The following is a 26,786-nucleotide window of genomic DNA, read 5'->3' as shown; positions in this document are numbered from 1 at the left end:
ATAAAGTCTGTCACTGTTTCCATTGTTTCCTCATCTATTTGCCATGAAGTGATGGGACAAGATGCTATGATTTTAGTTTTCTGAATGTTGAGTTTTAAGCCAGCTTTTTCACTCTCCTCTTTCACTTTCATCAAGAAGCTCTTTAGTTCCTCTTCACTTTCTGCCATAAGGGTGGTGTCATCTGCATATCTGAGGTTATTGATATTTCTCCCAGCAATCTTGATTTCAGCTTGTGCTTCATCCAGCCTGCCATTTCTCAAAATGTACTCTACATATAAGTTAAATAAGTAGGGTGAATATAAAGTTCAGTTCAGTCTCTCAGTCGTGTCTAACTTTTTGCGACCCCATGAATTACAGCCTGCCAGACCTCCCTCTCCATCACCAACTCGCGGAGTTCACTCAGACTCACGCCCATCGAGTTGGTGATGCTATCCAGCCATCTCATCCTCTCTCGTCCCCTTCTCCTCCTGCCCTCAATCCCTCCCAGCATCAGTCTTTTCCAATGAGTCAACTCTTTGCATGAGGTGGCCAAAGTACTGGAGTTTCAGCTTTAGCATCATTCCTTCCAAAGAACACCCAGGACTGATCTCATTTAGGATGGACTGGTTGGATCTCCTTGCAGTCCAAGGGACTCTCAAGAGTCTTCTCCAACACCACAGTTCAAAAGCATCAATTCTTCGGTGCTCAGCTTTCTTCACAGTCCAACTCTCACATTCATACATGATCACTGGAAAAACCATAGCCTTGACTAGACGGACCTTTGTTGGCAAAGTAATATCTCTGCTGTTCAATATGCTATCTAGGGTGGTCATAACTTTCCTTCCAAGGAGTAAGCGTCTTTTAATTTCATGGCTGCAGTCACCATCTGCAGTGATTTTGGAGCCCCCAAAAATAAAGTCTGACACTGTTTCCACTGTTTCCCCATCTATTTCCCATGAAGTGATGGGACCGGATGCCATGATCTTCATTTTCTGAATGTTGAACTTTAAGCCAACTTTTTCACTCTCCTCTTTCACTTTCATCAAGAGGCTTTTTAGTTCCACTTCACTTTCTGCCATAAGGGTGGTGTCATCTACATATCTGAGGTGATTGATATTTCTCCTGGCAATCTTGATTCCAGCTTATGCTTCTTCCAGTCCAGCGTTTCTCATGATGTACTCTGCATAGAAGTTAAATAAGCAGGGTGACAATATACAGCCTTGACGTACTCCTTTTCCTATTTGGAACCAGTCTGTTGTTCCATGTCCAATTCTAACTTTTGCTTCCTGACCTGCATATAGGTTTCTCAAGAGGCAGGTCAGGTGGTCTGGTATTCCCATCTCTTTCAGAATTGTCCACAGTTGATTGTGATCCACATAGTCAAAGGCTTTGGCATAGTCAATAAAGCAGAAATAGATGTTTTTCTGGAACTCTGTTGCTTTTTCCATGATCCAGCAGATGTTGGCAATTTGATCTCTGGTTCCTCTGCCTTTTCTAAAACCAGCTTGAACATCTGGAAGTTCATGGTTCACATATTGCTGAAGCCTGGCTTGGAGAATTTTGAGCATTACTTTACTAGTGTGTGAGATGAGTGCAATTGTGCAGTAGTTTGAGCATTCTTTGGCATTGCCTTTCTTTTGGATTGGAATGAAAGCTGACTTTTTCCAGTCCTGTGGCCACTGCTGAGTTTTCCAAATTTGCTGGCATATTGAGTGCAGCACTTTCACAGCATCATCTTTCAGGGTTTGAAATAGCTCAACTGGAATTCCGTCACCTCCACTAGCATTGTTTGTAGTGATGCTTTCTAAGGCCCACTTCACTTCCATATACAGCCTTGAAGTATTTCTTTCCCAATATGGAGCCAGTTCATTGTTCCATGTCCTGTTCTGACTGTTGCTTCTTGACCTGGATACAGATTTCTCAGGAGGCAGGTACGGTGGTCTGGTGTTCCCATATCTTCAAGAATTTTCCACAGTTTGTTGTGATCTCTCCTCTACACCTTATATTTAACCCAGCAGTATATGCTATTGGTTCTACTTTTAAAATCTATAATAAAATATGACTATGTCATCATTCTGCTACTACAGCTTCAGATCAAACCACCAGCATCTTGAAGCCACAGCCTCTTATCCTCCTGGTCTTTGTTCACCTACTGCACCTCTAAAGTCATCCTCCACCCTGCAGACTTCCCTTCTAGTGTGTACATTCTGTCCCGGCAATTCAATAACCAGTAATGGTTTTCCACAGAATGCAGGAAAAATCTTCGTTTGTGCCATGGTACTGACCTCATCTCCTTCCATTTTTTCCAGAATTTATTGTTCTGGCAACAATGACCTTAAAAGCTGCCTCAACCTGCCGGTGCCATTCCCACATTAGGGCCTCTAATGTTTACTTCTCTTTATATGATTATTCTCTTAATGATCTTCATGTGGTTTCCTCCTTGCTCATAATTCAAGTTTCTATACAAAGGTTTTATTTTCTAAAGGCCTTTCCAGACCAGTCCAGCTAAAAGGAGTAATTGCCAGTAATTCTGCATCACAATTCACAGCCCTTATCATTACTTCCAATAACATTTGCTACTGTTTGTGTTTATTAGTTGTCTACTGGCAGCTTTTACTATGATGCAGCCCCCATGAGACTCTTTCCTGTGATTGCTTTTTTCCTCAGGAAATGCAAATTATGCATGTACAAACTAATAACAATAATGAAAACAACAATAATGAAAATTTATATACTGTTTATATGTGCAAGACTCTCTTTTAAGTGCTTTTCTTAAATCAAATGATTTAATTTTCACAAAAAATGTTATGACCTATTTTTTTTATAGATAAGAAAAATGCACAAACTCACATAATTAAGAAGTTAGTAGAGGCAAGATTCAAACCCAGGCAGTCTTGATTCAAAGTCCAAACTCTAAGCCAGAGCAAAGTGGGCAGTCAGTTCTAGTCTGGATTTATCAGTGTGTGCTTCATGAACTTGCACAAAATGCATAATTTTGTCTTATGCAAAATGCAAAATATGTGTCTTAAAGTCTCAGAATTAAATTGCACCAGAAAATTTCTAAGTTTCTGTCAAACTGTAATTATGTGATACTGAGGCATTTTAAATGTAATTAAAGAAATACAAAACAATGAATAAAAGCTAAAGTTATTGGTCACAAAACTGAAATTTCAGTGAAGATATAGTTTAAAATGTGAGAGACAAAATTAGCAATAGATAGCACAGGGATTCAAACAGTTAAAAGAAAAATAAAGTCTAGTCTCTAATGAGGTAAACAGAAGCAAATAATTGAGATTAAAGAATGTTACCAATGAGATTAATAAGGCCTATATATTATTTATTCATGTTTATCACAGGTAGAATATCATATCAATATCACATTTTAAAATATGATTGGGTCTTAAAATAAACTAAATGTCCTGTTTCACATATAAGGAGCATGGAAGTCACCACTCCATTCGAATAAGTAAAAGCTGAACAGACTGAATAATAACTCTTCCTGGATCCACAGGAGAGGGGAGGACATAGGGTAAACATCTGCTCCCAAGATGGAGAGAGACAAGTAAATACAAGGTTTGGCTCACCAGAGCAGACACCAGTGCTGGGATAGGAAATTTGCATTGTAATTTTACAAATTGCTGGAGGCTCATTGTGGACAGTCTGAGAGTTAAAAGGCATCAGGCAAACTCAGTCACAGTCAATACTGTGAGTTTTACCTCTAGGAATATAACCAGATTCCCACAGTAAGTACAGGAGAAAAATCCCCCCAGGCTTCTTGCTGGAGGAGGGGTAAAAAACCATTTTGAAATATGCCTGGATATTCTGTTCTTCTTAATAGGGGCTGCCCTCAGGGAAAACTGGTTAACCAGAGCCTAACCCGCTGTGGGTTTCTCGGAGCCTAACTGACCAGAGAAGGAAAACAGCCAACTCCAGCTCATTCTAGTCATCCTGTCTCACCTAAGGGGTGGGGTAGGGGTTGGGGGCGGGAGGGAAAAACTGATAAATTCTTGTAAAGTTTGTGGTCCAGAGACACAGGTCACACTAAAAGACAGACCTAACACAGGACTCTTCAATGTTTCCTCTCCTTCCACACTACACATCCACATTACTAAGGCCTATTTATACCAGTTCCTATTACACAGTGCATCATGTCCAACTACTAAGAAAAATTTATGAAACATATCAAAAGGAAAATACCACAATTTGAAGAGAAAGAGTAAGTATCAGAACAAGGCATGGCAGGGATGTTGGAATGACCAGAGTTGGAATTTAAAACAACTTTGATTAATATACTAAGGACCCTAGTAGCTAAAGCACACATACACTAAAAACAGATGGGTAATGTAGATGGAGATATGTAAGTTCTAAGAAACAACCAAAAAAGAAATATTAGTGATCACAAGCATTAAAACAGAAACAAAGAATGCCTTTGATGGGCTTATTAATAAACTGGACATGGTTGAAGAAAAGATATCTGGGCTAGAAGATTTATCCATAGAATCCTTGAAAGCTGAAGAGCAAAGAAAAGAGACTAAAAACAAAACAAAAACAAAACCAGAACAGAATATCCTGGGATTGTGAGACAACTGCAAGAGGAATCACACATGCATAATGTGAGTACAAAGGAGAAGATGGTACCAAATTTAGGTTCAGCAGCTTGCTGCTCAAAAACCGACAATCGAAGGGTAACTGTTGGTAGAAAGGAAAGTCAGCCACCTAGTGGGGAGGTGGACTCATGTCCAGAGATCACTTATGAACATTCTTCTCAGCCATGACAATTTTTAAAAGGCAAAGGCGGAAACAATCTCAGTTAAACAGTAAGGTAGGAGGTCAAATTCTTTGTCATTTATCCATCATGAGCTAACCAGCTGACTTTTGATCTCCCTTTGGATGCTATTCTGCCCACGTTGTCTGCCTGCAAACTTGCTAAGGGGAAGCTAAAGGTAGATAGTTGGTCATTCTTTAACTGTTTGATTCTTCATTATAACTCCTTTTACTCCAGGAAAGGAATCAACAGGTTAGGGAAGGCATTGTGTACATCCAGTGGAGCAAAAATCAGGAGTTTGGTTAAATGTTGCCTATTGATCACATTTTTATAATTAAGTTTTAAGGGGAACAGAAATAATATAAACAGGAAAGGGGCAAAAGCTGCTGACAAATTCCCACTTGTCAGACATCATTTCTATGGAATTAGGGGAGAAGATCCTTATTCTATAACTTCTTCATGCTGACATAGGGCACCATATTTTCAGAGTGGAATATGTTGACGTGGGTCTGTAGCAATCTCTTTGCTGACAATTTTAGTTACTTGTTTACATATGGGTAGAGCAAGCTACACTTATTCTAATGCCCACAAAGATACAGATTATTATGAGCAATAGTGTTAATCTCATTATTTCATTAGACATTGAATCTGTGACTCTACTGTCCTAGTCAATAACTGCTAGAGCCTACTCTTTTGTGATTCTGGGAGCCCTGGAAGACTTCAGCTTTTTTACGAACAAGAGACAGAGGACATAGAAAGATCTATGTGTTTGCAAAGGGCCTCACAGTGTTCAGCTCAGTTCCAAAGAAGGGGAGAAAGGAATAGAAGAGATTTTTGAAGTGATGACTGAGAATTCCCCCCTCCCAAATTAATGACAAACATCAAACCACAGATCTAAGAAGCTCACAGAATACTAAGCAGGAAAAATGCCCCCCTCGCAAAAAAATTCAAAATTATATCTGGTCATATCATATTCAAACTGTAGAAAATCAGCTGTAAAGAAAAGTCTTAAAAGAAACCAGAAGAAAAAAGTGTTTACCTATAGAGGAACTAAGGTGAGAATTACATCCAACTTTTCCTTAGAAACCACACAACATTGGCAACCAGTAGAACAAGTAAATAAAGGAAGTATTAAAGAAACTAAGATCTGAGGAACACTGTAGATTAAAAAAAAAGTATTTAAATGCATGTGTTCCTATGAAGCCTTAACTGGCCTCCAAAATAATGAATTATTGAAAAACTGTCGGATTTCCATCAGGAAATTCAAACAAGCCTCCTGGGTCAGAGACAAGGATCTGTACATTGGAGAACCTGTCAGTGGAATTACAGTTCATGATCAACATAGTAGCACCATCCAGCTTTTTGACACCTTTGCCTAAGACCTCGCTTGAGTAAAAATATATTATCACATTGGCTTCAGAAGAGGCTTAGAGAGCTCCTCTTTGAAAGAAGTGGCTTAACACCAGTCATTTTTCTGTTGGACTTTTCTGGTTATCACTTAGGAATTAAGGGATAAAGGATATTATTTAATGTTCTCTCCTCACCGAGGATGAAAAAAAACAGTGCTAACTCAAATATTTAGTAAGAGAGTGATCTCCAGGGCCCAGATATTCAACCCAGAGTCCAGGAGGGGACAGCTCACAGGCTTACATGCAGGGCTGGCATCAAGGCAAAACTCTCTGGACTGTCAGTCAAATTCCTAGCACCAGCTCCTGGGCTCTTCTGACTTTTACTAGCAAACTTCGGTCTTTATGTGCTTTATGAAGTTTCACTTGACTGGAGGATTTTAGCCCTGATAAGTGTTCCTATTTGAGGTAAACACCTTCTCTACCTGGCTAAAGCTCCTGATAGATTCTCACTGACTTCACATCATGGATAATTATGATGAGTTTGATTCAATGTATTTTTATACTGAATGTCTTCTATGTGCCATGTCATTCATGGCATAATAGAATATCCTAAAAGTAATAAAATAAGTCAGACAAGAACTAAAATTCTGGTACTGCTCTGTTCAATGCAGAAACCAGTACTCACATGTGGCTACTGACACTCAAAATATAAGTATAAAATCCCACTGCTGGGCATACACACTGAGGAAACCAGAATTGAAAGAGACACATGTACCCCAATGTTCATCACAGCACTGTTTATAATAGCCAGGACATGGAAACAACCTAGATGTCCATCAGCAGATGAATGGATAAGAAAGCTGTGGTACATATACACAGTGGAGTATTACTCAGCCGTTAAAAAGAATTCATTTGAATCAGTTCTGATGAGATGGATGAAACTGGAGCCGATTATACAGAGTGAAGTAAGCCAGAAAGAAAAACACCAATACAGTATACTAACACATATATATGGAATCTAGAAAGATGGCAATGATGACCCTGTATGCAAGACAGGAAAAAAGACACAGCTGTGTATAACGGACTTTTGGACTCAGAGGGAGAGGGAGAGGGTGGGATGATTTTGGAGAATGGCATTCTATCATGTATACTATCATGTAAGAATTGAATCGCCAGTCCATGTCTGACGCAGGATACAGCATGCTTGGGGTTGGTGCATGGGATGACCCACAGAGATGTTATGGGGAGGGAGGTGGGAGGGGGGTTCATGTTTGGGAACGCAAGTAAGAATTAAAGATTTTAAAATTAAAAAAAAAAAGAATAAAAATAAAAAAAAATAAAATACACACTGGATTTTTATCAAATTAGTATGAAAAATATTATAAAATACAAATATAAAATAATTTTAGATTATATTTTGAAATATTTTGGATAAAATAAAATAATTATTAAATCAATATCTCCAACTCATGGGGAATCAGATATTGGAATTATGAGCCATGGCCTTTCAAATAAACTTTATTAATATATTTGAGAAATCAGATAACAAGAAGGAAAATTTCAGCTAAGGAATTTAAAGTATAAAAAAAATCAAATGGAAATTCTAGAATCATAATTCTATTCATAAATTTCAGAATATGATAACTGAAATGAAGAATGCTGAAGTATGCACACATTTAGCTCTGATAAATACCCAAAGAAATGCCTACATACATGCTCCAAGAGAAATCTAGAAGAGTGATTCTAACAGTACTATTCAAAATGGTCCAAAATGGATAAATAAATTGTAGTGTATTCACAGAATGGTATAATATACAGCATTGAAAATCAATAGATGGATGGATAGATGGATCTCACATAGTGTTTTATGAAAGGATGTATATATGAAAGAATATGTACTGTATGATTCCATTTATATCAAGTTCAAAAATAGTAATAGCAATCTGTGGTGTTAGAAGTAAGGACAGACTTACACAGGAGAAGAGAGAGGGTCACGACTGGGAGAGGACATAAGTGGGGCTTCCAAAGTGTTCTATTTCTTGATTTGGGTGGTGGTTATATAAGTATATTTGCTTAGTGGTTATTCCTCAAGCTGCACACTTAAGACTGTAAATGTTTCTACATGTATATAAAAGTTTTACAATATAATAACATTTATAATATAATAAATCTCAGCAAGATGTTCATTGAACCAAAGAAAAAACCTCCACTTCTTTTTGCTTTTTAAAGATGGTTACTACAAAATTTAAGTGACAAATGTGACTTACATTATATTTCCATTGGATTGCTCTAAGGAAAAAAAGTGAAAGTGAAGTCACTCAGTCGTGTCTGACTCTTTGCGACCCATGGACTGTAGCCCACCAAGCTCCTCTGTCCATGGGATTCTCCAGGCAAGAATACTGGAGTGGGTTGCCATTTCCTTCTCCAGGGGATCTTCTCAACCCAGAGATCGAACCCAGGTCTCCCACATTGCAGGCAGACGCTTTAACTTCTGAGCCACCAGGGAAAAAAGATCATCATAAATCATTAAGTAGGATCACAAGCTAGATTATGCAAAAGCTATAATTGGGGTTTTCCAGGTGGTGAAGTATTAAAGAATCTGCCTGCCAATGCAGGAGACTCAGGAGACTCGGGTTTGATCCCTGGTTCTGTAAGATCCCCTGGAGAAGGAAATGGCAACCCACTCCAGTATTCTTGCCTAGAGAATCCCACGGACAGAGGAGCCTGGTGGGCTGCTGTCCATGGGGTTGCACAGAGTCAGACATGACTGAGTAACTGAGCACAATATAATGGAAGACTAGGAAGAAGTCCAAAAAAGCATTAGGAAGAGATGAGATTTGTTTTGTGCTCTAAACTCTGGGTAAATCTGAACTATAAAATACTTTATAATCTTTGAAGACTTAATAATTTGTTTCTATCAATCTTCTCTTCATATAGTAGCTGCTGTCCTGTACCAAACCTTCCTCCTCTCATCCATCATAAAAATTTCCCTTATGGTTTGGGAAATTATATTGCTGATGAAACACAGTGCCATTATTGCAAAGGATCATTTGCCCTATGGTTTTGTTTTCATTTTTGCAACAATACTGTCACTAAAGCCAATATGGATATTACACTATTTCTTCATCAACTGGAATTTCATTACATAACTGAATTATCCTGGAGCCTCAGTATCAATGGCATACAAGCATTCTCTTACTAAATTAAAGAGAAATTTCTAGGGTTAAGAACCTAAAAACAGAGTTTCTGTTGTCATTTATAATTGCGGAATTTGCACTTTCTTCCTCAGCAAAATTACCACTGGGCTCTAAACTAACCATAATCTGCAATTGAGACCACTCACAACTCAGTCCCATTCTCCTGCATCAACTTCACTATATCAGTGTTTGACAATTCACCATTTGGGCCAGGTCATATTAACATGAATCTCGGAATCCAAAGTTGCTAGATCTCAGTTTTATTTTCAAAAACATGAATTTTGATCCTTAGAAACTACATTATTTGCAGAAAATCACTACTTCGTAACTGTGAAGGAACTATAGAAAGCCAAGACCCGTCTTTCTTTTTTACTCCCCTCTGCTCCCTTCAGCACTTCTGAAGCCAACTGAAGCCATCACTAGCAGATTTGTACTCACAAAAGTCATACATAAAGTTACCCATAAACTCATGATACATGAAATAATATTGAATCTTGGAAGAACAGGAAGGTCCTATCTTAATACAAGTACACTGATAGAACATTTTTTCTTTTCCATGGGGATGGTCTTGATCCCTGTCTCCTGTACAATGTCATGAACCTCCGGCCATAGTTCATCAGGCACTCTGTCTATCAGATCTAGTCCCTTAAATCTATTTCTCACTTCACTGTATAATCATAAGGGATTTGATTGAGGTCATACCTGAATGGTCTAGTGGTTTTCCCTACTTTCTTCAATTTAAGTCTGAATTTGGCAATAAGGAGTTCATGATCTGAGCCACGGTCAGCTCCTGGTCTTGTTTTTACTGACTGTTTAGAGCTTCTCCATCTATGGCTGCAAAGAATATCATCAATCTGATTTCAGTGTTGACCATCTGGTGATGTCCATGTGTAGAGTCTTCTCTTGTGTTGTAGGAAGAGGGTGTTTGCTATGACCAGTGCGTTCTCTTGGCCGAACTCTATTAGCCTTTGCCCTGCTTCATTCTGTACTCCAAGGGCAAATTTGCCTGGTACTCCAGGTGTTTCTTGACTTCCTACTTTTGCATTCCAGTCCCTATAATGAAAAGAACATCTTTTTTGGGTGTTAATTCTAAAAGGTCTTGTAGGTCTTCATAGAACCGTTCAACTTCAGCTTCTTCAGCATTACTGGTTGGGGCATAGGCTGGTTTGCCTTGGAAATGAACAGAGATCATTCTGTCGTTTTTGAGACTGCATCCAAGTAATGCATTTCAGACTCTTTTGTTGACCATGATGGCTACTCCATTTCTTCTAAGGGATTCCTGCCCACAGTAGTAGATATAATGGTCATTTGAGTTAAATTCACCCATTCCAGTCCATTTTAGTTTGCTGATTCCAGGAATGTTGACATTCACTCTTGCCATCTCCTGTTTGACCACTTCCAATTTGCCTTGATTCATGGACCTGACATTCCAGGTTCCTATGCAATATTGCTCTTTACAGCATTGGACCTTGCTTCTGTCACCAGTCACATCCACAACAGGGTATTGTTTTTGCTTTGGCTCCATCCCTTCATTCTTTCTGGAGTTATTTCTCCACTGATCACCAGTAGCATATTGGGAAACTACCGACCCTGGGAGTTCCTCTTTCAGTATCCTATCATTTTGCCTTTTCATACTGTTCATGGGGTTCTCAAGGCAAGAATACTGAAGTGGTTTGCCATTCCCTTCTCCAGTGGACCACATTGTGTCAGACCTCTCCACCATGACCCTCCTGTCTTGGGTGGTGCCACACGGCATGGCTTAGTTTCATTGAGTTAGACAAAGCTGTGGTCAGATTGGCTAGTTTTCTGTGATTATGGTTTCAGTGTGTCTGCCCTCTCATGCCCTCTCGCAACACTTACCATCTTATTTGGGTTTCTCTTACCTTGGACGTGGGGTAGCTCTTCACAGTCGCTCCAGCAAAGTGCAGCCACTGCTCCTTACCTTGGACCAGGGGTATCTCCTCAGAGCTGCCCCTCTTGACCTTGAACGTGGAGTAGCTCCTCTCAACCCTCCTGTACCGCTTCTTGGACGTGGGGTAGCTCCTCTTGGCTGCCACCCCTGACCTTGAAATGCAAAAAGGCAAAATGGCTGTCTGAGGAGGCTGTACAAATAGCTGTGAAAAGAAGAGAAGCAAAAAGCAAAGGAGAAAAGGAAAGATATAAGCATCTGAATGCAAAGTTCCAAAGAGTAGCTAGAGGAGATAAGAAAGCCTTCCTCAGCAATCAATGCAAAGAAATAGAGGAAAACAACAGAATGGCAAAGACTAGAGATCTCTTCAAGAAAATTAGAGATACCAAGGGAATATTTCATGCAAAGATGGGTTCGATAAAGGGCAGAAATGGTATGGACCTAACAGAAGCAGAAGATATTAAAAAGAGGTGGCAAGAATACACGGAAGAACTGTACAAAAAAGATCTTCACAACCAAGATAATCACGATGTTGTGATCACTCACCTAGCGCCAAACATCCCGGAATGTGAAGCCAAGCGGGCCTTAGAAAGCATCACTACGAACAAAGCTAGTGGAGGTGATGGAATTCCAGTTGAGCTATTTCAAATCCTGAGAGATGATGCTGTGAAAGTGCTGCACTCAATAGGCCAGCAAATTTGGAAAACTCAGCAGTGGCCACAGGACTGGAAAAGGTCAGTTTTCATTCCAATCCAAAAGAAAGGCAATGCCAAAGAATGCTCAAACTACCGCACAATTGCACTCATCTCACATGCTAGTAAAGTAATGCTCAAAATTCTCCAAGCCAGGCTTCAGCAATATGTGAACCATGAACTTTCAGATGTTCAAGCTGGTTTTAGAAAAGGCAGAGGAACCAGAGTTCAAATTGCCAACATCCGCTGGATCATGGAAAAAGCAAGAGAGTTCCAGAAAAACATCTATTTCTGCTTTATTGACTATGCCAAACCCTTTGACTGTGTGGATCACAATCAACTGTGGACAATTCTGAAAAAGGTGGGAATACCAGACCATCTGACCTGCCTCTTGAGAAATCTGTATGCAGGTCAGGAAGCAACAGTTAGAACTGGACATGGAACAACAGACTGGTTCCAAATAGGAAAAGGAGTAGGTCAAGGCTGTATATTGTCACCCTGCTTATTTAATTTATATGCAGAGTTCATCATGAGAAACGCTGGACTGGAAGAAGCATAAGCTGGAATCAAGATTGCCGGGAGAAGTATCAATAACCTCAGATATGCAGATGACACCACCCTTATGGCAGAAAGTGAAGAGGAACTAAAAAGCCTCTTGATGAAAGTGAAAGAGGAGAGGGAAAAGTTGGCTTAAAGCTCAACATTCAGAAAACGAAGATCATGGCATCTGGTCCCATCACTTCATGGGAAATAGATGGGGAAACAGTGGAAACAGTGTCAGACTTTATTTTTTTGAGCCCCAAAATCACTGCAGATGGTGACTGCAGGCCTGAAATTAAAAGATGCTTACTCCTTGGAAGGAAAGTTATGACCAACCTAGATAGCACATTGAACAGCAAAGATATTACTTTGCCAACAAAGGTCCGTCTAGTCAAAGCTATGGTTTTTCCAGTGGTCATTTTGGATGTGAGAGTTGGACTGTGAAGAAAGCCTAGTGCCAAAGAATTGATGCTTTAGAACTGTGGTGTTGGAGAAGACTCTTGCGAGTCCCTTGGACTGCAAGGAGATCCAACCAGTCCATCCTAAATGAGATCAGTCCTGGATGTTCTTTGGAAGGACTGATGCTGAAGCTGAAACTCCAGTATTTTGGCCACCTCATGCGAAGAGCTGACTCATTGGAGAAGACCCTGATGCTGTGAGGGACTAGGGGCAGGAGGAGAAGGGGACAACAGAGGATGAAATGGCTGGATGGCATCACCGACTTGATGGACATGAGTTTGAGTAAACTCCGGGAGTTGGTGATGGAGAGGGAGGTCTGGCATGCTGTGATTCATGGGGTTGCAAACAGTTGGACATGAATGATCGACTGAACTGAGCTGAACTGATAGAGCAGCCTTCCCCAAGACACGCTTCCTCACACAGGCTATCATGAGATAGCCTCTAGCCAGAGGTTAGCAATCTATAGCTCCTTTTTATTTGATCTCATTTAGCAATTTCAAGTAGTGCATAGTTAGCCTTTTATCATCTTATCCACACAAAAAGAGTATATATCCACACTAATCTGTTGTCTGCTTGCTTCTTCGCATGCTAGTTGCAACACATCATCTGCTTCTTCCTATCTGCTTCTTCTAAGTTTCGGTTGATAAACGTCACTAGCTCCGCCTCATGTGGACTTATCTCCACCCCACACCACCCCATCTGCTTTACTCCAGTATCTCATAGCTCGTCCCCATAATTAGTGGCCCCAATGCGGCGGTGCTCTCTGTGACTCTCAAGATAAGTCAGCAGCTTGGAATGTAACAATCTCCAAGTAGGCAGATGCATTATTTATAGCTGTAAAATATTAATCAAGTAACAAAACACAGCAAGTCTCACTACTGCCAATGTCGTGGAGACGATGGTTCTGGGAATTGGACTAGACCGTGTAGCTGGGTAGAAGCAGGTGGCAGAATAGAGAGGAGTAGGCAACAATATCTGACAGCTTTCCTTTGTGTCTGATGCTGCTCATGGGAAAATCTCCCTTTCACCCATTTGGAAACATGGCAAGTAAGAGGGAGTAGACTTCAAACAGTCATCCCTCCAACTCTTATCCACAAGTCCTTTTTCTTTCCCTTTATCATGTATTAGTAAGTACACTGAAGCCTTGATTTGTGTATTTTTGGAAAGTGTGTTCAGAATAAGTTCAGAGATGAATACAAAGGCATCGAGAAATAAAGAACCTAGGCCTCCTTTTGGACTTCGTATCCTCAGGCAACAAGCTGAGCTCAGGAGGTGATTTTCCTCATTTCACAATAGGCTTGGAAGTGGTGATGACATCATGGACATCTTCCATCTCTGTGCTCTGGTTTGAATTTGCTTCCATTTGAAGCCAATATTAGGTCAAGTTTCCAATCTTCAGACTTTCCATTTTTAGCAATAAAGACCAAGTTTTACAATATCTGTTTTGTTCAAGCTCTTCCCTGGGATGATCCAATACCTAGTACATCTGAACAACTAGAATTGCTTAATCCCACTGATTGAACAAAACAAAAAATGTTCTCATATTTTTAGGCACAACCTATTAATTTATTGGTTTGGGCTCCTTAGAGTTGTTCAAGTAAACTATTTGGCCTTAGTACATGTCTAAGTTGGAGTACAAGTAAAATTATCTCCAGGCTGAAAGTCCAAAAAATGAAGCTGGTGGGGTTTTGGCTATTTTCCAAAGCAACGGAGTGGTGTGGACACTGCTCTATTAGTAGTGTGGATAATTGTAACGAATCATAAGTTTTAAATCTGTGTGACCTCCATGCAAACCATGTTTTGGCAACCAAACAACTTCTCAAGTCATCAAATTGTAATACTGTGATGCAAGCTATGTGCATACATTTCCATCAGATAATCTCTGATGCTTCATTAGAATTCTTGCTCATTAATGAGGTTTAGAGTAGAAGGAAATCTGAACTGTAGAAATAAGGAGCACAATACATAAAATTCAGAGAAACTGTCTCCACTATTTTCTTTCTAATTTTAGTTTAATTTTCTTATTTAAAATTAAAGCCTACACTATCTGACTAACATTCCACAAATCCCCAGAGCTCAGAGAAGATACTGAGTTTCTTTGGGCTTTTTATAATACTTAGCTCCTACGTGTCATAGAGTAAAGATTCAGGAAACATTCCTCAAATTGAGTTGAATTCACGATGAAATCCTTGTCATTGAATTGTCTTTTCTTTCTTCACTGGGCAAATTCCCAGTGAATATTCTCTTTTATAATCAGTCCTTCAATATGTTGACACTGATTTCGCACCATTATAATTCTATTAAAAACTCTTTGTAAAAATAAAGAGAGTAAAAAGTAAAATATGTAACACAGTGTTTCATCTCAGGAAAATTATTGTGCAGAATACTGAGTGAAAAGCAAGCAGTTACCCTCAGTTCAGAATGCAATACCATACATTAGCCTTTAAATTACATTGTTATAAAAATGTTGCATTACAGATTCCATAGGAATTAATAATGGCCTTGAAAATAAACTGGATTGTTTCTTTTCCCTGGCTTCCATTGTAGGTCTTAAATGGCATTTCTGTGCTCACAGTCATCTTTTTTAGTGAATAAACTTGTCTAACATCCAAGAATTACTTTGGGGAAAGATACTCGATCTATGAGATTGAATTTTTTTTTCCCCCAGAAGACAGGAAATTGGATTATCCAAACCACTGTTATTCCCATTACAGTTTTGCCTTTCTTTCTTTGGTGTGCTCTTTGTGTCTGCACTGTTCTAATGAGCTCCCCTATGGAGGATGAACCGGATGCTGTCAAGACAATGCTTCCTTGGGAAGTCAAACAAACTGGGAGAAACTCCTAACTATAAAGATGATAAACTCAGATATTACCACAGCACAAAGAATTGGAGGGAAATCATTTCAATTCTATATATGGCTGAGGACAAGCAATTAAAGAAGATGTAAGTATATTCATGTAAATGCTAGCCACCTGCATTTACATATAGTTGAAAAGTTGTCTTGGGCTAGTAAAATGGAGCTTATTTTCTGCATGGAGACATCTATCTTCTCAAAATCCATTCTGAAGACAAGATTGGGCACTACCAGGTTACAGTTCCTCAGGAGTACACACTTTCTAAGCATATTAAATCATGGATAGCTCAGCATAGTGTTTTGCACTAATTTCGTATTGAGTTGAAATGTGTAAATATATTTTAAAGGTAAAAGTATTTTTACTATTTCAAATAATAGCCTATTTCTAAGAATATTAGATATGTGTTTTCACAAAGGTAGTTTATAGTTAAATCTTACCTCAGTTTTGTCATCCATAAAATAGGATACTAGTAAAACCTTACTTGCAAGATGGTGAGGGGTCAGTGGTTAGTACCCTTAACATAAAGAATAATGCCTGGCAAAATGTAAGCCCTGGAATGAATTCTAGTTGTTATTCTTGTTTCTCCTTTTATTGCTATTACTGATTACTGAAGTCCATTGGACATACTGAATTTAAATTGTTCCATGTTTAAATGTTATAAAAAAAGCTTGAAAACATACAGACAAAACACTCACATATGTACATGTATGCGCATTTAAGTGATTAGTAACTGGTGAATCATTAGTCATACTGTATTTTCCTGGAATGCTTTTTCTGGGGCAAGTTTACCAGAAGTTTACCAGAACTTACACAGGAAGCACCCCACAAGTAGAACACATGGGAGCACGTGTTCAGTAGCTGCAGTAGGGCAACCACAGCACAGCTGCTGGCCCTGTTAGCACCTCCTCACTCAGAACCAGGCTGGCACTGCTAAAATCACTGAGTTCCAGAACCTACTGTATAGCACAGGGAACTCTGCTTAATGTTATGTGGTAGCCTGGAGGAGAGAGGAGTTTGGAGGAGAATGGATACATGTGTATGTATATATAGCTGAGTCCCTTTGTTGATCACCTGAAACTATCATAACATTATTAATCGGCTATCATCAGTCATCAGTTCAGTCACTCAGTCATGTCCAACTCTTTGCGAACCCATGGACTGCAGCATGTCAGGGTTTCCTGTCCATCATCAATTCCTGGAGCTTGCTCAAACTCATGTCCATTGAGTTGGTGATGCCATCCAATCATCTCATTCTCTGTCATCCCCTTCTCCTTCTGCCTTCAGTCTTTCCCAGAATCAGGGTCTTTTCTAATGAGTCTGTTCTTCGCATCAGGTGGCCAAAGTACTGGAGATTCAGCTTCTGCATCAGTCCTTCCAATGAATATTCAGGACTAATTTCCTTTAGGATGGACTGGTTGGATCTCCTTGCAGTCCAAAAGAGTCTCAAGAGTCTTCTCCAACACCACAGTTCAAAGGCATCAATTCTTTAGCACTCAGCTTTCTTTATGGTCCAACTCTCATATCCATACATGACTACTGGAAAAATGATAGCTTTGACTAGACAGACCTTTGTTGGCAAAGTAATGTCTCTGCTTTTTAATATGCTGTCTAGGTTTGTCATAGCTTTTCTTCCAAGGAGCAAGTGTCTTTTAATGTCATGGCTGCAGTCACCATCTGCAGTGATTTTGGAGCTATACTCCACTGCAAAATAAAAAGTTAAAAAAAAAAAAAGAAAACACTGGGTTCCTAAAGTAAACTAAAGATCCCAAAGCCAGTTCTGCCGAAAAACACTCAGACACTCTCACAATATCCTTTCACTCTCCTTCTCTCTCTCTCATACACACACACACACACACACACACACACACACACTCCTATACTCAGAGGGATAAAAGCAAGAATGGAGGCACATCTGCAGATGAGAAGCTCTAAGTCTTCACCTTTTCTTCCCAGTCCTTTCTTTTCTATCATCCTTTCCACTCATCTTACTCATTATGGAAAATAGTAATTAAATACTTCTGATTAAAATCATTTTTAGTATGTGAGTGTTCATCATGGTGTGTTGCCCTCTTTATAGGAAAAGGGATAGAGGGTAGACTAGGACCTGGTGATAGCAACAGTTAAACGAAAAATGACTGACAGAATTAAAAAATGAAGGATAGAATTTCTTTGTTTCAGGTAAATGAGTTGAGGCAAGATTAATGTTTACAAGATCCTTGTAAACTTGTGTAGAGTGAAGTAAGTCAGACAGAGAAAAACAAATACCATGTATTAATGCATATATGTGGAATCTCAAAAAAATTGGTATAGATGAACTTATTTACAAAGCAGAAATAGAGACACAGATGTAGAGTACAAATCTATGGACACTAAGGGGACAAGGAAGGATGTGGGATGAATTGGGAGACTAGGATTGACATATATACGCTACTGATACTACATATAGAATGATAGCTAGTGAGAGCCTACTGTACTGCAAAGGGAACTCTCCTCAGTGCTCTATGGTGACCTAAATGGGAAGAACTCCAAAAGAGAGGGGAGATATATATATATATATATACCTGATTCATATATTGGTGTATAGCAAAAACTAACACAACATTGTAAAGCAACTATACTACAATAAAGCTTTAAAATAAATAAATAAATAAACAAACCCTGTGTAGAACTGTCTGCTTCTCTCACATGTGAGGATGCTTGGAAATCCCATTGAAAAGACTCTGAGGCCAGCCCAGATGCCTGAGATACACTACTAGACATGCCTGGAGGATGCAAAACACTTCTGGCCCTGATGGGATGAAATATTAATCTTGTGACTTTGATTCCAGCAAGACACATCCAGTAAAAAGTGAGTGTATGCACTGTCTATCCAGTGAGCCACCGCAGGTACGTTTAGCGCCCTTTATCCTGCGCTGTGTACTCTTGCCAACTGACAGCACAGGTGAAAGCTTCATGATGTTGCACATGAGCTAAAGGACCTGACGGGGTAAAACAGAGATGCAAGTCTGTGGTGCTTATTAGTACTTTCCTAATCTCAATATGGGCAATATTGCTGCTCTCATTCTGTGAAACTTCCTTTGTTTTTCTCTCACTGGGAGCCTGACAAGCAGCTACTGCCTTTTACCCTTTGACAATCTACCACAGTCTAAACAGGCTATGTGGTTTGTCTCTAGTGCTTTCTGAGGATCACAAATTCTTTTCAGTTACTCTTGTTTGCCCCTTGCAATACAACAATCAGGTACGTCCCAAAAGAAAATCTAGGTAGCTGACTCATCTACATAGAAGACAGTCAATCCAAAGAAATTAGATACATTTGGAACTGTCATTTTTGCAGGTTACTTTTTAAAAATTTAATTACTGAAGTATAGCTAATTTACAATGCTGTGTTAAAGATGTACAGTAGAGAGATTCTGTTATTTATATACATCTATTCTTTTTCAGATTCTTTTCCATTACAAGTTATTATAAGATATTGAATGTAGTTCTCTGTGGCATATCATAGGTCCTTGATGTTTATCTATTTTATATATAGTACTGTGCACATGATAATACCAAATTCATCTCCCTCACTCCTCTCTAACCACTTTGGTAACCGTAAATTTTTTTTCTATGTCTGTGAGTCTATTTCTGTTTTGTAAATAAGTTCATTTATATCAGTTTTTTAGATTCCATGTATAAGTGATATTACATATTTGTGTGTGTCTGGCTTACTTCACTTAATATGAAAATCACTAGGTCCATCCATATTACTACAAATGGCATTATTTCATTCTTTTAATGGCTGAGTTATACTCCATTGTATATACGTACTGCATCCTTATCCATTCATCTGACATTTTGGTTGCCTCTATGATTTGGCTATTGTAAACAGTGCTGCTGTGAACACTGGGGTACATGTATCTTTGTAAATTTAGAGTTTTCTCTAGATATATGCCCAGGAGTGGGATTGCAGGATCATATAATAACTAATTTTTTTTTTTTTGAGGAAACTCCATATTTTCTCCATAGTGGCCTCACCAATTTACATTCCTACAAACAGGGTAGGAGGGTTCCTTTTTCTCCACACCTTGTCCAGCATTTATTATTTGTAAACATTTTAATGATGGCCATTCTGTGAGGTGATACCTCATTATAGTTTTGATTTGCATTTTTCTAACAGTTACTGATTCTGAATAACTTTTCATGTCCTTGGCACATGAGAAATGTTTATTTAGGTCTTCTGTCCTTTTTTGATTGGGTTGCTTTTTTTTTGATATTAATCTATATGAGCTGTACTTATTTTTTGAAAATTAACCCCTTGTTGGTAGCATTGTTTAGAAACATCTTCTCCCATTCTGTAAGTTGTGTTTTCATTTTGTTTATGGTTTCCTTGACTGTGCAAAAGTTTTAAAGTTTAAGTCCCATTTGCTTTTGTTTTTATTTCCATTATTCCAGGGGAAACAGATTAAAAAATACTATTGTGATTTATGGGTTCAAACTTTAAAAGTTTCTATGAAGAGCATGAATCTGTGTTCCCATTTCTCTTTCCAGGATTGGGAAGTTTTTAGCCATTTTTGTTTTAAATATACTTTCTTTCCATTTCTCTGTTTTCTTCCTGAGATTCCCATAGTGCTTATATTTACTTTTTTTTTTTTTTTTTGGTGGAGTCCTATAAGTCTTATAAGCTTTCTTCATATCTTTTCATTCATTTTTCTTTTTGCTCTTCTGATCTGATATTTTCAAGTGACCAGCCTTTAAGTTCACTGGTTGTTTATTCTATTTAGAGCCAAGTTTATTATTGAAAATCTTCAGTACCTTTCATCTTTAGTATTATATTCTTCATCTTTAGGATTTCTATCTGGGTTCTTTTGAAACTCCAGTACTTTGGCCACCTCACGCAAAGAGTTGACTCATTGGAAAAGACTCTGATGCTGGGAGGGATTGAGGGCAGGAGGAGAAGGGGAAGACAGAGGATGAGATGGCTAGATGGCATCACCGACTCGATGGACGTAAGTTTGAGTGAACTCTGGGAGTTGGTGATGGACAGGGAGGCCTGGCGTGCTGCAATTCATGGGATCGCAGAGTCAGACACGGCTAAGCGACTGAACTGAACGGATATTTTAAAATCTCAGCTCTTTAAATTAATTATTCCATTGTATTCTTTTTCTCCATCATTATTATTAAGAAATACATAGTCATTTAGCTTAAATTCCTTTTATTTAGCTTAAGTTTGTCTCTGGTAACTTTTAAGTTTTCCTTATGTTTAGTAAATGTCGCTCAGTCATGTCTGACTCTTTGTGACCCCATGGACTGTAGCCTACCAGCTTCTTCCATCTGTGGGATTTTCCAGGCAAGAATACTGGTGTGGGTTGCCATGTTTAGTGTTCTGCAATTTTTCTCCAGAACGTCCACATTTTTATTTCCCATTGTTATTCCTGCCTGATTTAAGCTCTTAAATAAGTATTTTTTCTTTTATATATTTCTCCCACAGTCTCTCCATTCTCTTCTTTGGCAACTCCAATTTGATTTATAGTAGATAATCTCATCATCTTTTATGTCTTTAAATGTCCAGTGTACTTTATATTTTTTTTATTATACAGTGCTTTATCCTAGTTAACTTTTTAAAATTTATTTCTCTTATTCTCTAACTCCATCTTCAAATCTAATCTTTAATGCAGTTAATCCATTTTGATTTTGATTTTAATTTTTTAATAATAATTATTGATTTATTTTAATTTTTCTGAGTTCTTTTTTGTTCTTTTTAAAGTCTGGAGTGTCAACAACAACAAAAAAAGTCAAAATAGGTGTTTTCTACAGTCTTTCTCCTGAAGAACACCAATGTTGAAAATCACCATTGAATGAGGGTGACATTTTGGAAGCCCAAGATTTTTGTGATGATATTCTAGCACTGAGTTGGAGCAAAAATCCCCTCAGAGATTGGATGCCTTGACAAGGGAAAGAAGAACAGTTTTAGATTAACTGTGTCAGCCCTCCTCCAGGGCAGCACAGCTCAGTGCCAAGAACTTCTTGGCATGAGATTTCTTCCACATGGGAAAGTTAGGTTTTGTGAGTGAGTGTCTGTCTCCCTCATCTCTGTTGGAGGCTGACAATGAACTCCAGTTCTTTCTCAATTCATTTAGAATACTTAGCTGAGCTGTAAAGCTGGAGGGTATAGATGGCTGAGAAATCTACAGCCAGGGCTCTTAAAGAAAATGATCAATATGAGGACCCTACTCGTCTTCTCATGGACACCATAAGAAAGGCCTCCTATGAGGTCCTGGAATACCCTGCCTGTGGATCTCCTTACAGTGGCCCAAGGGCACTATTATCACCCACATACCTCACCCACACAGATCCACACACCTTGGCCAGCTCCTTGTGTAGGACCCAAGGGAGGCAACTGTAAACGGTTGTGGGTGGCTAGTTCAGTTCAGTTCAGTTCAGTCACTCAGTCATGTTCAACTCTTTGTGACCCCATGGACTGCAGCACCCCAGGCTTCCCTGTCCATTACCAACTCCAAAGCTTGCTCAAACTCATGTCCATTGAGTTGGTGATGCCATCCAACAATCTGATTCTCTGTCGTCCCCTTCTCCTCCTGCCTTCAATCTTTCTCAGTATCAGGGGCTTTCCAAAGAGTTAGTTCTTCACATCAGGTGGCCAAAGTATTGCAGTTTCAGCTTCAGCATCAGTCCTTCCAATGAATATTCAAGACTAATTTCCTTTAGGATGGACTTGTTGAATCTCCTTGCAGTCCAAGGAACTCTCAAGAGTAAAAGGATCAATTCTTCAGTGCTCAGCTTTTTTTTATAGTCCAACTCTCATATCCATACGTGACTACTGGAAAAATCATAGCTTTGACTAGACAGACCTTTGTCGGCAAAATAATGTCTTTGCTTTTTAATAGTCTGTCTAGGCTGGTCATAACTTTTCTTCCAAGGAGCAAGAATCTTTTAATGTTATGACTGCTGTCACCATCTGCAGTGATTTTGGAGCCCAAGAAAATAAAGCTGTCACTGTTTCCATTGTTTCTCCATCTATCTGCCATGGAGAGATGGAACTGGATACCATGATCTTTGTTTTTTGAATGAGTTTTAAGCCAGCTATTTCACTCTCCTCTTTCACTTCCATCAAGAGGCTCTTTAGCTCCTCTGTGCTTTCTGCCATAACGGTGGTGCCACCTGCATACCTGAGGTTATTGATATTTTCCCGACAATCTTGATTCCAGCTTGTGCTTTATTCAGCTTGGCATTTCACATGATGTAATCTGCATATAAGTTAAATAAGCAGGTTGACAATATACAGCCTCGATGTACTCCTTTCCCAATTTGGAACCAATCCATTGTTCCATGTCCATTCTAACTGTTGCTTCTTGACGTGCATACAGATTTCTCAGGAGGAAGGTAAGGTGGTTTGGTATTCCTATCTCTTTAAGAATTTTCCACAGTTTGTTGTGATGTACACAGTCAAAGGCTTTGGCATAATCAATAAAGCAGAAATAGATGTTTTTCTGGAACTCTCTTGCTTTTTTGATGATCCAAGGGACATTGGCAATTTGATCTCTGGTTCCTCTCCTTTTCTAAATCCAGCTTGAACAGTTGGAAGTTCACGGTTCATGTACTGTTGAAACCTGGCTTGGAGAATTTTGAGCATTACTTTGCTAGTGTGTGAGATGAGTCCAATCGTTCAGTAGTTTGAACATTCTTTTGGCATTGCCTTTCTTTGGGACTGGAATGAAAAGTGACCTTTTCTAGTCTTGTGGCCACTGCTGAGCTTTCCAAGTTTGCTGGCATAAAGGGTGTAGCACTTTCACAGCATCATCTTTTAGGATTTGAAATACTTCAACTGGAATTCCATCACTTCTGCTAGCTTTGTTCATAGTGATGCTTCCTAAAGCCCACTTGACTTTGCATTCCAGGATGTCTGGCGTTAGGTGAATGATCACACAATCATGGTTATCTGGGTCATGAAGATCTTTGGGTGGCTAGTAAGCATATGCCAAAAACAAACCAAAGCCTGTGGCACTGGGAGAAGGCACACACATGTAAGCACCAATCACTGCCATAGAGAAAGTAAATGCAAGATTGTTTTCACTTGGCCTGGATTTTCAGTACTGAGAGAAGGCATTCAATGTTGATAATTGTCCCCAAACAGTGAACAAGAAGTGTGGAGCACGTGTATCCATAGGAAAAGTTTGTGAAAGCTTCAGAAATCTTTGAAGGATTGACAGAAAATATTTCTCTCACCAAAGCTGTCAGTAATGACTGGAGTAGGTGGGTGGCTCCTTCTTCAAATGTGAGGACAGCTATACAAGCCTTTAAGGACCATGACACCACCCAAGGAACACAAAAAGTGTCCAGTAACCAGCCCCAAAGAAGTCAAGATCTGTGATAAATAAAAAAAAACTGAATTAAGGAAACAGTGAACTACAGGAAATAAAGAAATGTAAGTGAATGAAATCAGAAGAAAAATACACAAATGAAGTAATAGTTTAATAGAGAGAAATCACAAGAAAGAAACAAATTCTGAAGCTAGAGAATACAATGAATGAGGAGAAAAATGAAGCAAAAAGCATCAGTATCAGACTTGATCAAGCAGAAGAAAGAAAATGTGAAGTCAAAGGGAGGTTATTTGAAAGTATCTAGTCAGAGGAAAACAAAGAAAGAATGACTGAAAAAAGTGAGAAAACGGCATTAATTATAGTATAGTTTAAAATAAATAATCTACATGCTACTGGAATCCAGAAAAAGAAAAGAGGGAAAATGGGGCCGAAAGCTTATATAAAGAAGTAATGATTGAGAACTTACTATATCTCAAAAGATTTAAACATCCAAATTCATGAAGTTTATATGTCCCCAAAATGACTCATCACAATCAGAAACTTTGTAGGCCAAGAGAGATTTGGTTGTCATATTCAAACTGCTGAAAGAAAAAACTGCACACCAAATACTTTACCCAGCAAACCTGTCCAACAGATAAAAGACTTTTCCAGGAAAACAAAATGTGAGAAAATTTTATCACTAGACCTGACTTACAAGAACCACTGGAGGAAATTCTTCAAGAATAAATGAATGGATGCTAATTAGTAACATAAAATCATTAAAAAATATACAACACATTGGTAAAAGTAAGTGTAATCAAATTTAGAATACTATATTACTGTAATATAGGGTGGTGGATTGATCACCTAACTCGAAAACAGTGTAAATATGTATGCACTCAATAGCAGGTCACCTAAATATATTAAGCAAATACAAACAATTCTAAAGGAATAATTAGACAATACCTTAATAATAGAAGGAGACTTTAAAATCCCAATTCAACAATGGATAGATTATAAAGAATAAAGAAATCTTTTGATTTAAATTATACTTTTTAACCAATGGACCTAGAGACATATATGGAACATTCTAACCCACAACTGCAAAATAAAAATCTTTTACAAGGATACATGGTATATTCTCTAGGAATAGATCATATATCTATGTCAAAGAACAGGTCTTCATAAAATTAAGAGCTGAAGTCCTACCAATTAGTATTTTTTCTAATTATAATGGTATAAAACATGAACTTAATAACAAGAGGAAAACTGGGAAATTCATGAATATGTGGAAATTAAACAACAAACTCCTGAACAACCAATGGGTCAAAGATTAAACTAAAAAATCTGAAATAAAATGGATTCACAACATACCAAAACTTATGGGATGTAGTAAATGCAAGTCTAAGAGGAAAGTTTATAGCAATAAACATATGCAGAGGAAAAAAGAAAGACTGCAAAGAAATAATCTAACTTCATATTTCAAGGAACTAGAAAAAGAAGAGCAATTAAGCCCAATCATGGCAGAGGACGAAAATAACAAAGATAATAGAAGAAATAAAATAAAGATCAGAAAAACAATAAAAAAGAACAAGAAAACTCAAAGGTTTTTAAATAAAGGTCATTTTTAAAAATTGAGGTTTTGACATACTACATTACATTAATTTCAGATGTACAACATAATAATTTGACTTTTATATATATTGTGAAATTATCACCACAGTAAGTCTGGTTAATATCTACCACCTCACATAGTTACAGAATTTTTGAATTCTTGGATTAGGAAGATCCCCTGGAGCAGGATATGGGAATCTGCTCCAGTATTCTTGCCTGGAAAACTCTATGGACAGAAGAGCCTGGGAGTATGGGGTCGCAAAGAGTCAGAAATGACTGAGCATACATACATACATATTGTTAACTATCGTCACCATGCTGTCCATTGTATCCTCATGACATTTATTTTACAACAGGAAGTTTGTACATTTTGACTCCCTTCATCCATTTCACCCACTTCCCACCCCCTACCTCTGGTGCCAGCAACTAATCTGTTCTCTGTATCTATGACTTTGTTTTTTCATTTGTTTTTCTTTTTTGTTTTGTTTTTAGATCCTACATATAATTGAGGTTACATGGTATTTGTCTTGTTTTACTTAGCATAATCCTCTTAAGATCCATCCATGTTGTTGCAAATTACAAGACAGATTTCATCCTTTTTATGACAAAATAATATTCCAGTGTGTGTATATGTATGCATATGTATACATAAATATATGTATATATATGGCACGTTATTTTTATTCATTAATTTATCAATGAATACTTAGAGTGCTTCTCTATCTTAGCTATTGTAGATAGTGTAATGAACATGGTGGAGTGCATATGTCTTTGCATGTGAAATTTTAACATTCTCTATTTGTTTTTAATTAGCTGCTGACAGTTAATGCATCTGTGTTAATAGTTAATGCGGCTTCTCTCTGTCTGATACCATTCTACCTTTGATCCAAGGTGATAATTGTTCTATGTCATTTACTTTTAAAATATTCTATGTATCATTGCTATGTGTTTGCAATATAGAGAAGAATTAAAAAAAATATTCACTCTCTCTTGACCTCTTGACTTTTTTTTTTGAGGAAATATAGGTTTATTTTATTTTTTTTTAAATTTTTATTTTATTTTACTTTACAATACTGTATTGGTTTTGCCATACATTGACATGAATCCACCACGGGTGTACATGTGATCC

This window comes from Capricornis sumatraensis, chromosome 15, assembly GCF_032405125.1.
Source record: "Capricornis sumatraensis isolate serow.1 chromosome 15, serow.2, whole genome shotgun sequence".
Lineage (NCBI taxonomy): Eukaryota > Metazoa > Chordata > Mammalia > Artiodactyla > Bovidae > Capricornis > Capricornis sumatraensis.
This window is presented reverse-complemented; position numbering follows the sequence as displayed.